This window comes from Dendrobates tinctorius, unplaced genomic scaffold (genome assembly GCF_039654945.1).
Source record: "Dendrobates tinctorius isolate UK_male_01 unplaced genomic scaffold, ASM3965494v1 ptg000219l, whole genome shotgun sequence".
Taxonomy (NCBI): domain Eukaryota; kingdom Metazoa; phylum Chordata; class Amphibia; order Anura; family Dendrobatidae; genus Dendrobates; species Dendrobates tinctorius.
Window position 1 is genome coordinate 1,654,401 of NW_027361886.1, and position 12,033 is coordinate 1,666,433.

A 12,033-nucleotide genomic window follows, 5' to 3' on the forward strand; every position below is an offset into this window, starting at 1 on the left:
TATATTTTGTTGTGCAATTTCTCCTAAGCATGCCGATACCCCATATGTGGGGGAAATCTACTGTTTTGGCGCACGGCAGGGCTCAGAAGGGAAGGAGCGCCATTTGACTTTTTGAATGTAAAGTTTGATGGAATAATTAGCAGACGTCATGCCGTGTTTGAAGAGCCCCTGATGCGCCTAAACAGGGGAAACCCTCCACAAGTGACACCATTTTGGAATCTAGACCCTTTATGAAACTTATCTAGATGTGTATTGAGCACCTTAAACCGATAGGTGCTTCACAGAAGTTTATAGCGTAGAGCCGTGGAAATAAAAAAATCACATTTTTCCCAAATAAATCTTTTTAGCTCCATATTTTGCATTTTCATAAGGGTAACAGGAGAAATTACTTCATGCAATTTGTTCTGCAAATTCTCCTGAGTACACCGATACCCCATATGTGTTTCGGCGCACGGCAGGGATTTTTATTGCAAAAACTAGTTTTTGCATCACCATATTTTGAGAGCTACAATTTTTCCATATTTCGGCCGACAGAGTCATGTGAGGTCTTGTTTTTTGTGGTATGAGCTGACGTTTTTATTGGTACCTTTTTCGGGCACATGACGATTTTTGGAATTTTTTTTCGCATGTGGTAAAATTGGTAAGGCAGCTTTATTCTTCGGGTCAGTACGATTACAGCAATACCTCATTTATATAATTTTTTTATGGTTTGACGCTTTTACATAATAACAATTTTATAGAAAAAATTATTTTTTTTGCATCGTTTTTTTCTGAGAGCTATAACTTTTTTATTTTTCTGCTGATGGAGCTGTATGGCAGCTTATTTTTTTCATGATAAGATGATGTTTTCAGCAGTACAATTTTTATTTACATCCGTCTTTTTGATCGCATGTTATTACACTTTTTTTCAACGGCAGGATGATAAAGCATTGCTTTCTGCCTTGTTTTTTATTTATTTTTTTTACGGTGTTCACTGAAGGGGTTATCTAGTTGGACAGTTTTATAGAGCAGGTCATTTTGGATGCGGCAATTCCAAATATGTGTACTTTTATTGTTTTTTTATTTGCATAAATAAATGTATTTATTGGTAAAGTATTTAATTTTTTTTCTTTATTTGGGGATTTTTTTTAAATATTTTTACACATTATAATTTTTTTTTTTACTTTATTACATTGTCCCAATATGAAATATAGGAAAAGGATAAAGGGAAGGTCAGCTCACCTAGTCTCAGTTACTGTCCATAGTTCCCATGTGCATGGAGCCGCTTGCATCACAGCGTTGTCAGAAACAAAGGCATGAGGAAAGGATCTCCAGCGTTGGATCAATAGTTAAAATGTAAACATTTATTTGAAAAATTAAAACAAAATAAAGGAAATGTACACAAAATTAATGGATATAGGAGCAGATGGGGTCTCAGGTGGATTAAACCAACACGTTTCGACCTAGCCGGTCTTATTCATGGTCATTTATATTTTTATTATTTTGTTAGTATTTTTTTAAATCCACCTTTGGCTTCCAACACTGCGTTAATCCTTCTGGGCATGTTATTGATCAGATTCAAACATGTCTTGATCAAAATCAGATCCCAGGTCTCTTCTACACAACTTCTTCTTTCCAAAGTTGGTGCATACTGGTTGACTCACTTGGGTATGTTTGCAGTTTGTTCTTCAACTCTACCCATAAGTGTTCGATTGGGGTGAGGTCTGGGCACTCTGGGGAACAACCCAGCACCTCTACTTCATTGTCATTGTACCATTTCTTCGCCAATCTCGACGTATGCTTTGTGTCATTGTCCTACTGGGATACTATGGCTTCATATTCAAAAACAAAGTACTGGAGTGTACAAAGTAGCTTGTCTTGTAGTATACTCACATGTAGCTCAGCATTGAGACCACCATTGATCCTGGTCAAGTATCCAATGCCTTTGACTATTGAACAACCCTATTGTCATGGTTAGGACATGGTTACTGTCCTGTTCTCACAGGGTTAACTTTTGCCGGCCTCTCTTTGGATCTGGGAGGGGTGTTTATACTCACTCCAAACTAGCATTCTCTGTCAGTTATACTGCTTTTCTGGTGTGCCTGACCCCTGGTGTGCGTGTACTCTGCGCTGTTTGTTTGCTTCCCATGTATGACCCGGCTTGTTCATTCACTCTGTACTCTGTCTCTCGTTTTGGTACCATTGTCTTTTCTGGTTCGGACCTCCTGGCTTGGCTATCATTACTCCGTTAGTTTACCCCTATTGTACCGCCTAATGCCCGTTCTGGTTTCTATTGCTACGTCCTGACTATCCATTCTGTCTAATCCTTTGGTACTGTATTTCTATCTCGTGCTTTGACCTCCGCTTGATCTGGCTTCTGTCTCTGTCTATGCCCCTTTGTAACATTGTCCTGTAGTTACCTTTCTAGGAGTTTCCCTGCAGCTCCTATGTTATGATGAGTCACCGAAGGAGGAAAAAACAAAATACTAGCTAAGTCCAGAAAAACCAGAGAGGTTGGCAGCTATCGGATTGCAGACCCCTGAACCTATCCACAACAACTAGCAGTAGCCGTGGGGGGTTCCTACGGTGCCCTAGACCCCTCGATCACAGCCGGAGAACTAAATAGCTTAAAGACAGAAAGTGGAAAAACTAAACTGCCCCAGAGCAGACCCCAAAGCAATAGGCAGCCCCCAACATATAATGACGGTGAAGCAAGATGAAAACACTAACACAGATAGAAAGATAGGTTGAGCAAATGATGGGACCCAAGCTAACTAAATAGGACAGGATAGGAAAGCTGCTGTCTGCCATCCGCAAAAACCCTATCCAAAATGAGCCAACCGACTGATAGGAAAAACAGGCCCTGAAGTCGCTAGGCTTCAAAAGACTATATCAGCACTCAGGTATATTCTGAAGACAGAGCAAAAGATCAACAGATCAGAGACAAAAATGGAATTCAGCTCACCCCCGGTCGGGGATGGCAGAACTCCCAAAAAACATGGCAAAACAAAAACAAAACTGAAGAGTACAAAGCAGAGCAGAAAAACTTAGCTTTGAGATGCAGGAATCAGACTGGTCTCCAAGAATCCAGAAGGATCACCAGCAAGGCAGAAGGGCGTCGGCTGCCTTATATCCAGTCATCAATTCCAGCCACCCAGTCATCATCTAGCTGCCCAGGTGTTTGGTAATCAGCCTCACTACCTTCCTTCACCAGTGGAGGGAGTTCATCAGACCTCAATGGTGAAGGGAAAAATGAACTCACGACATCCTAGCTCCGTGGAGCTTAGGCCACGCCCCCAGCAGTCACGTGATTCAGGTCCTGGAGCATGCATTGTCACCACTGCTGTCCGCTCCGCAGGTATCATTGTGCACAGTCTTTGCACTCAGGACATGCGCTCTGGCTCAGTGAGCAAGTGCAGTGCGGTGTTCCTGACATTATAACTGACCATTTCAGTTTTTTTCCCTCTGAAGAGAAAGAAAAATAAAGTGTGTGTTATCCTCATGGATCCCATACAAGTCTTGGCTGATCAGGTCAAGCACCTGACCCAAATGTTCCATAAACTCAATATGGAACAGCGCACGATGGCCCATACCCAGCAACAGTTGGTGGTTACTGTGCAGGGGGCTGTCGATGCAGGGGCTTCAAGTTCTGGGGGTAGGGATGTGTCATTAGCATCCTCCGAATCTCCGGTCAAATTGCCCGACCCTTTCTCAGGGGATAAAAAGGAGTTCAGGTCTTTCAGAGAAGGATGCAAGATTTATTTTTTCTCTAAGGCTCCGCTCCTCTGGGGATGAGTTCCAGAGGGTGGGGGTCATTATTTCCCTACTCCGGGGGGCTCCGCAAGCATGGGCTTTCTCTCTGTCTTCCTCTGCTCCTGAATGTATGTCAGTGAACTTGTTCTTTGAGGCTCTGTGGCACATCTATGACGAGCCTGATAGAGTGCATCTGGCTGAGGATATGGTGATGAGTGACACAGGGGAGGCACTCTGCTGAATGGCTCTGCTCAGAGTTTAGACGTTGGATGTCCGAAGTATCCTGGATTGCCGCTGCCCTGAGAGGGTTGTTCCGCAGGGGCCTCTCTGACCTTCTGCAGGACGTTCTGGCATTACATCCGCCTCCTGATACCCTGGAGGACGCTGTTATGAATGAGTCACTGAGGAGGAAAAAACAAAAAGCAAGCTAAGCCCAGAAAACCGGAGAGGTTGGTAACTAGTGGATTGCAGACCCCTGATCCTATCCACACAACTAGCAGTAGCTGTGGAGCGTGCGTACGGTGGTCCTAGACGCCTCGTCATGGCCGGAGAACTAAATAAGCCTAAAGAAAGAAAGGGAAAATCTAACCTGCCCCAGAGCAGACCCCAAAGCAATAGACAGCCCCCAACATGTATTGTCGGTGAAACAAGATGAAAACACAAACACAGATAGGAGGATAGGCTGAGCAAATGATGGGGCCCTCACTAACTAGAAAGGACAGGAAAGAAAAGCTGCTGTCTGCAATCACGCAAGAAACCCTGCCAAAAAATGTCCAACACGTCTGATAGAAAAAGGCCCTGAAGTCGCTAGACTTCAATTCCCTATATAAGCACTCAGGTATATTCTGAAGACAGAGCAAAAGAGATCAACTGATCAGAGACAAAATGGGGATTCAGCCCAGTCCCAGCCAGGGCTGGCTGAACACAAAAACTAAGTAAACCAGATGAAAACTAATATGAACAATAGCAGAGAAAACTTAGCTTTAAGAAGGCAGGAACCAAACTGGAAACCAGAAGCCACAGTCAGGAGAAATCACCAGCAAGAAACTAGGGAGTCGGCTGCCTTAAATCCAATCAGAAATTCCTGATGTCCAATCACAGTTCTCTTCCTCAGGTGGCCGGTCTCTGCCATTTAGATCAGCTTCATTACCTCCCTTCACCAACAGAGGGAGTCCAGATAGAGAACTCACTACTCCTCTGTCAGCACAGCCAGCTCCATAACCCTCACCAGAAGCCAGAGGCAAACCAGAAAATGAGCTCACAACAGTACCCCCCCTTGAGGAGGGGTAACCAAACCCTCATCCACACCACCGGGCCGATCAGGATGGGCCCGATGAAAAGCACGAACCAATCTATCGGCATGAATATCAGAGGCAGAGACCCAAGAATTGTCCTTCTGGCCATAACCCTTCCACTTGACCAAATACTGGAGTCTCCATCTAGCCAGACGAGAATCCAGTATTTTCTCTACCTCATATTCCACATTACCTTTAACCAATACAGGGTCAGTAGGTGCCGCCATAGGAACTACTGACTCAACACATCTCTTCAACAGCGACTTATGAAACATGTTATGGATCTTAAACGTAACAGGAAGAGCCAATCGAAAAGAAACCGGATTAAGAATCTCCAAAATCTTGTAAGGTCCAATAAATCTTGGCTTGAACTTTGGAGAAGCCACCTTCATAGAGATATTCTTTGATGACAACCAAACCATATCACTCTCTTTAAACCGGGTTTGGTTTGACCCCGGTCCTCTTCCTCAGGATTGGCCTCCTGTTGGGCTGAAGGCACTGCTGGTGGTGATGGTTGGGTGTGCCTGATGGTGCCAAAGATGGGCCAGCCCCTTCTTCACCATCCCCAAACGGGGTCAATGTTGACCTCTAAGTCGGGAGCCGTTTCCCTGCTCGGTCAGGTTAGAGTCAGTTCTGTTTTTAAAAAATCAAGATTCTTGGTAGCACATTGCTCCCAGTAAACAGGGCATGCGCTCCTGAGAACAGGACATTCTATGTGAACAAACATATTAACAGTCGCTGTGTGCACAGACGCGCATCCTCCTGTGTGAATAGTCCATATAGGATGCTGACTGACGTGTATCTAGCTGATCTGTGCTCATGTACGTGTTATAGCACTGTAATGACAGTAGTCTAATTCCGTTTCTCACGTGCATGTGTTATCTGTGTTTTTCGTTATTTCTTTTCCATTATAGTCTATGGTGCTGTTCACTGGCCCATATGTCTTTGCAGACTGCGTGCGTCTCCCCAAATAAAAATCAGCTTGTAACTAATAAGTCATGTCAGACTAACTTAATTTCCTTCTATGATGGAATCACTGATTGGGTGGATCAGGGAAATGCTGTAGATATAGTATATCTTGACTTCAGCAAAGCATTTGACAAAGTATCTCACACAATCCTTGTTGAAAAAATGACTAAGTATGGAATGGACAAGGCAACTGTTAGGTGGATTAATAACTGGCTTAGTGATCGGACACAAAGAGTGGTCGTAAATGGCTGCACATCCAGTTGGAAGAATGTCTCAAGTGGGGTACCACAGGGCTCTGTCCTGGCCCTGTATTTTTCAACATCTTTATCAACTACTTAGATGAAGAAATTGAGGGTAAACTGATTAAATTTGCTGATGACACAAAGCTGGGGGGGGGATAGCTAATATTAGAGAAGAGAGAGGATTCAAAAAGATATAAATAAACTGGAGCAGTGGGCAGCAAGTAACAGAATGGTTTTTAACAGGGAAAAATGCAAAGTACTACATCTGGGCAATAAAAATGAAAAAAGCATATACAGAATGGGAGGAATAGGGCTAAGCAACAGCACATGTGAAAAAGACTTGGATATATTAAAAGATAACAGACTGAATATGAGTCAACAGTGTGATGCAGCAGCAAAAAAGGCAAATGCAATTCTAGGATGTATTAACAGAAGCATACAGTCTAGATCACGTGAAGTCATTATTGCCCTCTACTCCTCTTTGGTCAGACCTCATCTGGAATACTGTGTCCATTTTAAAAAATACATCAACAAACTGGAGCAAGTTCAGAAAAGAGCGACCAGGATGGTGACCGGTCTGCCAACCCTGGCTTATGAGGAAAGGTTGCATGATTTGGGAATGTTTAGCTTGCAAAAGAGAAGACTGAGAGGAGACCTAATAGCTGTCTACAAATATCTCAAGGGCTGTCACATTGTAGAAGGATCATCTTTATTCTCACTTGCACAAGGAAAGACTAGAAGCAATGGGATGAAACTGAATGGGAGGAGACACAGATTAGATATTAGAAAAAACTTTTTGACAGTTAGAGTGATCAATGAGTGGAACAAGCTGCCACGAGAAGTGGTGAGTTCTCCTTCAATGGAAGTCTTCAAACAGAGGCTGGACAGACATCTGACTGGGATGATTTAGCGAATCCTGCTTTGAGCAGGGGGTTGGACCAGAAGGCCCAGGAGGTCCCTTCCAACTCTATGATTCAGAGATGTTTTTGTTTTTTTATTGGTATCACAGACAAAATCGCCTATACAAGTCTATGAACCTGTGCCAATCACGGACAACACATAGATATCACCAGTGCACAATCCGCATGGTCTGTGATTCACTTTGTAATGTATAGGAGAAGTTTTTAATTAATTTACTTTTTTCATATGTGAAAATCACTAATGAAATACTGATGGTAAAGACCAGGGGCTGGGTGTCAAGTTTGTCTAGGGGGGCAAGCACACATCCCTGGCCCATGTGTAGTGCTATAGAAGTAGCAGAGGTAACTTTTAAAAAACGAGGCTGGACGTGTCATTTTCTTGTTGGGATGCTTGTATTTTTTTGCCTGCAGAATTAATATAAGGGTACGTGCACACAACATCTCTTTCAGGCGGATTGTGGCAGGCACCCCCTCACCTTAAAAAGTGCAGCAAACCTGCCGCTAAACATGACCTTAGTGCACCCGGAGCGGAAAAAAACATGGCACCTTGAGGAAGAAGACTTGAGACGCTTTCCTAAAGCGGCTGTGCCACCTGAAATAACACATTGTGTGTACATGCCTCAGATACGAACACTAAGCTACAGCACCCTGCAACCCTGAATACAAGAATCACTCTAAAGCTACTTTTACACTTAACGCATTTTTTGCGGTCCGTTATTGCGGTCTGTTTTTGTGGGCCATATTGCCACATTTTTTTGTGGTGGGCCGCAAAAAAGTTTGCGGATCTCCATTTTTTTTTCAATTCTATCGAAATAGTATTGGAAAAAAAACCGTCTTTCCGCAAAACCATATCCGCTGCGGATCTGCAGCAGAATCCGCAGCGTGTGCACATAGCCTAAGTGTAAAACCAGCCTAAGGGCCGGTGCAGACGGCCATATATTCTCTCATCTGAGAGAATCGGGCCAATGATGCAACTTACACTCTGATCAAGCTCTGATCCGAGCGTCGGCATAGTGGGGTCCAATTCTGTAGGATGAGAGAATCCGAGAACACTGAGGAAAAGATGGAGAACAAAATATTCTCCACTGTGTCATAAAGTGCAGTCCGATGTTTTCCCCGCACTCATTGAGTTGCATGACCGAATGTGATCGGAATATCAGATCAAACTCGGACATGAAGCCATTGTTCCCTCGGACTGGCTTCATCTGTCTGAGGAAAATATTGAACATGTGCCGGGCCTCATACACTAACATTGGTCCGAGTGAGATCCAATGTTTTTGTTTTCTCACACGCTCGGGCCGATAATACAGCGTCATCACAAGCCCTAAGACTACACGAATAAAAATGTGATCTGGTGACAGAGCCAACTTATTACACCGATACAAATGACAGAATACCAGAACCACGATTACTGTACAGAAATGGCAGCAAAGCCAAGCCGACTATATCGATATGAGAACAAAACCAAATCATACGGAAATGATTTGAAAATTGCTGCATTTAAAAAGGATGTGTCATTTTAAGAAAGAGGTAGACGGAGGCATAGGACCACCCCGCCTACCTCGCAAAAAAGCAGATTGAAAAGAAAAAAAAGTGTTTAACCCTAATGTGACGGCACATGTCGCATCTCTCAATTTGAGGTTGGCTCCGGCGGACCCGCCAGCGGCTATTAACTAGTTAAATGCCGCTGTCAAACTCTGACAGAAGCTGTAGTGTTCACTTCTGGCATAACAGGTCCTGTGTTGTGAGGACAGGCTGTAGATGCGGAGACGGTGGACAGCAGAGGAGAGAAGCGCTCACTTGAGCCGGAGGATGGAGAGTAGCGAGTGCCGGTGATTTACCTCTGTGCTCCTCTATCCTGTTACTCCCGGCTCTGCACTGCTCTGCACAGCAGACATCCTCAGCTCCTCACATGCTGTCCTGCTCTACTACTGTGTCCTTCTCCTGCTCTGTCTCCATCTCCCCACTCACACACAGTCCCAGTGATCTCCGATCTCCGGTAACCTGGCACCGTCTCTCGGCTTTTATGGTTGTCTGAGGAGGACAGTGACATATAAAGCCCAAATTTAGTGTACACTCCTGACCTGTGTGATACTGAGCTGTGTATCTAATCATGACCTGTGTGATACTGTCTGCTGAGCCGTATATCTAATCCCCTCCTGTGTCATAGTCTGCTGAGCCGTGTAGCTATTCCTCTCCTGTGTGATACTGTGTGCTGAGCTGTGCATCTAATCTTATCCTTTGTGATAGTCTGCTGAGCCGTGTATCTAATCCTATCCTGTGTGATAATGCCTGCTGAGCTTTGTATCTAATCCTATCCTGTGTGATATTGGGCTGTGTATCTAATCCTAACCTGTGATAGTCTGCTGAGCTGTGTATCTAATCCTCTCCTGGTATGCTGTCTGCTGTGCCGTGTATCTAATCCTCTCCTGTGATGCTGTCTGCTGAGCAGTGTATCTAATTCTCTCCTGTTTGATACTGTCTGCTGAGCCGTGTATCTAATCCTATCCTGTGTGATATAGTCTGCTGAGCCGTGTATCTAATCCTATCCTGTGTGATACAGTCTGCTGAGCCGTGTATCTAGTCTTATCCTGTGTGATACTGTCTGCTGAGCCGTGTCTCTTATCCTCGCCTGTATGATACTGTTTGCTGAGCTGTGTATCTAATCCTCTCCTGTGTGATACTGTCTGCTGAGCCGTGTATCTAATCCTATCCTGTGTGATACTGGGCTGTGTATCTAATCCTATCCTGTGTGATACTGTCTGCTGAGCCATGTATCTAATCCTCTCCTGTGTTGCTGTCTGCTGAGCCGTGTATCTAATCCTATCCTGTGTGATACTGTGTGCTGAGCTGTGCATCTAATCTTATCCTTTGTGATAGTCTGCTGAGCCGTGTATCTAATCCTATCCTGTGTGATAATGCCTGCTGAGCTTTGTATCTAATCCTATCCTGTGTGATATTGGGCTGTGTATCTAATCCTAACCTGTGATAGTCTGCTGAGCTGTGTATCTAATCCTCTCCTGGTATGCTGTCTGCTGTGCCGTGTATCTAATCCTCTCCTGTAATGCTGTCTGCTGAGCAGTGTATCTAATTCTCTCCTGTTTGATACTGTCTGCTGAGCCGTGTATCTAATCCTATCCTGTGTGATATAGTCTGCTGAGCCGTGTATCTAATCCTATCCTGTGTGATACAGTCTGCTGAGCCGTGTATCTAGTCTTATCCTGTGTGATACTGTCTGCTGAGCCGTGTCTCTTATCCTCGCCTGTATGATACTGTTTGCTGAGCTGTGTATCTAATCCTCTCCTGTGTGATACTGTCTGCTGAGCCGTGTATCTAATCCTATCCTGTGTGATACTGGGCTGTGTATCTAATCCTATCCCGTGTGATACTGTCTGCTGAGCCATGTATCTAATCCTATCCTGTGTGATACTGTCTGCTGAGCTGTGTATCTAATCCTCTCCTGTGTTGCTGTCTGCTGAGCCGTGTATCTAATCCTCTCCTGTGTTTGTCTGCTGAGTCGTGTATCTAATCCTATCCTGTGTGATACTGGGCTGTGTATCTAATCCTATCCTGTGTGATACTGTCTGCTGAGCCATGTATCTAATCCTCTCCTGTGTTGCTGTCTGCTGAGCCGTTTGTCTGCTGAGTCGTGTATCTAATCCTCTCCTGTGTTACTGTCTGCTGAGCCGTGTATCTAATCCTCTCCTGTGTTGCTGTCTGCTGAGCCATGTATTTAATCCAAACCTTTGTTGCTGTCTGCTGAGCCGTGTATCTAATCCTATCCTGTGTTGCTGTCTGCTGAGCCGTGTATCTAATCCTATCCTGTGTGATACTGGGCTGTGTATCTAATCCTATCCTGTGTGATACTGTCTGCTGAGCCATGTATCTAATCCTCTCCTGTGTTGCTGTCTGCTGAGCCGTGTATCTAATCCTATCCTGTGTGATACTGTGTGCTGAGCTGTGCATCTAATCTTATCCTTTGTGATAGTCTGCTGAGCCGTGTATCTAATCCTATCCTGTGTGATAATGCCTGCTGAGCTTTGTATCTAATCCTATCCTGTGTGATATTGGGCTGTGTATCTAATCCTAACCTGTGATAGTCTGCTGAGCTGTGTATCTAATCCTCTCCTGGTATGCTGTCTGCTGTGCCGTGTATCTAATCCTCTCCTGTAATGCTGTCTGCTGAGCAGTGTATCTAATTCTCTCCTGTTTGATACTGTCTGCTGAGCCGTGTATCTAATCCTATCCTGTGTGATATAGTCTGCTGAGCCGTGTATCTAATCCTATCCTGTGTGATACAGTCTGCTGAGCCGTGTATCTAGTCTTATCCTGTGTGATACTGTCTGCTGAGCCGTGTCTCTTATCCTCGCCTGTATGATACTGTTTGCTGAGCTGTGTATCTAATCCTCTCCTGTGTGATACTGTCTGCTGAGCCGTGTATCTAATCCTATCCTGTGTGATACTGGGCTGTTTATCTAATCCTATCCTGTGTGATACTGTCTGCTGAGCCATGTATCTAATCCTATCCTGTGTGATACTGTCTGCTGAGCTGTGTATCTAATCCTCTCCTGTGTTGCTGTCTGCTGAGCCGTGTATCTAATCCTCTCCTGTGTTTGTCTGCTGAGTCGTGTATCTAATCCTATCCTGTGTGATACTGGGCTGTGTATCTAATCCTATCCTGTGTGATACTGTCTGCTGAGCCATGTATCTAATCCTCTCCTGTGTTTGTCTGCTGAGTCGTGTATCTAATCCTCTCCTGTGTTACTGTCTGCTGAGCCGTGTATCTAATCCTCTCCTGTGTTGCTGTCTGCTGAGCCATGTATTTAATCCAAACCTTTGTTGCTGTCTGCTGAGCCGTGTATCTAATCCTATCCT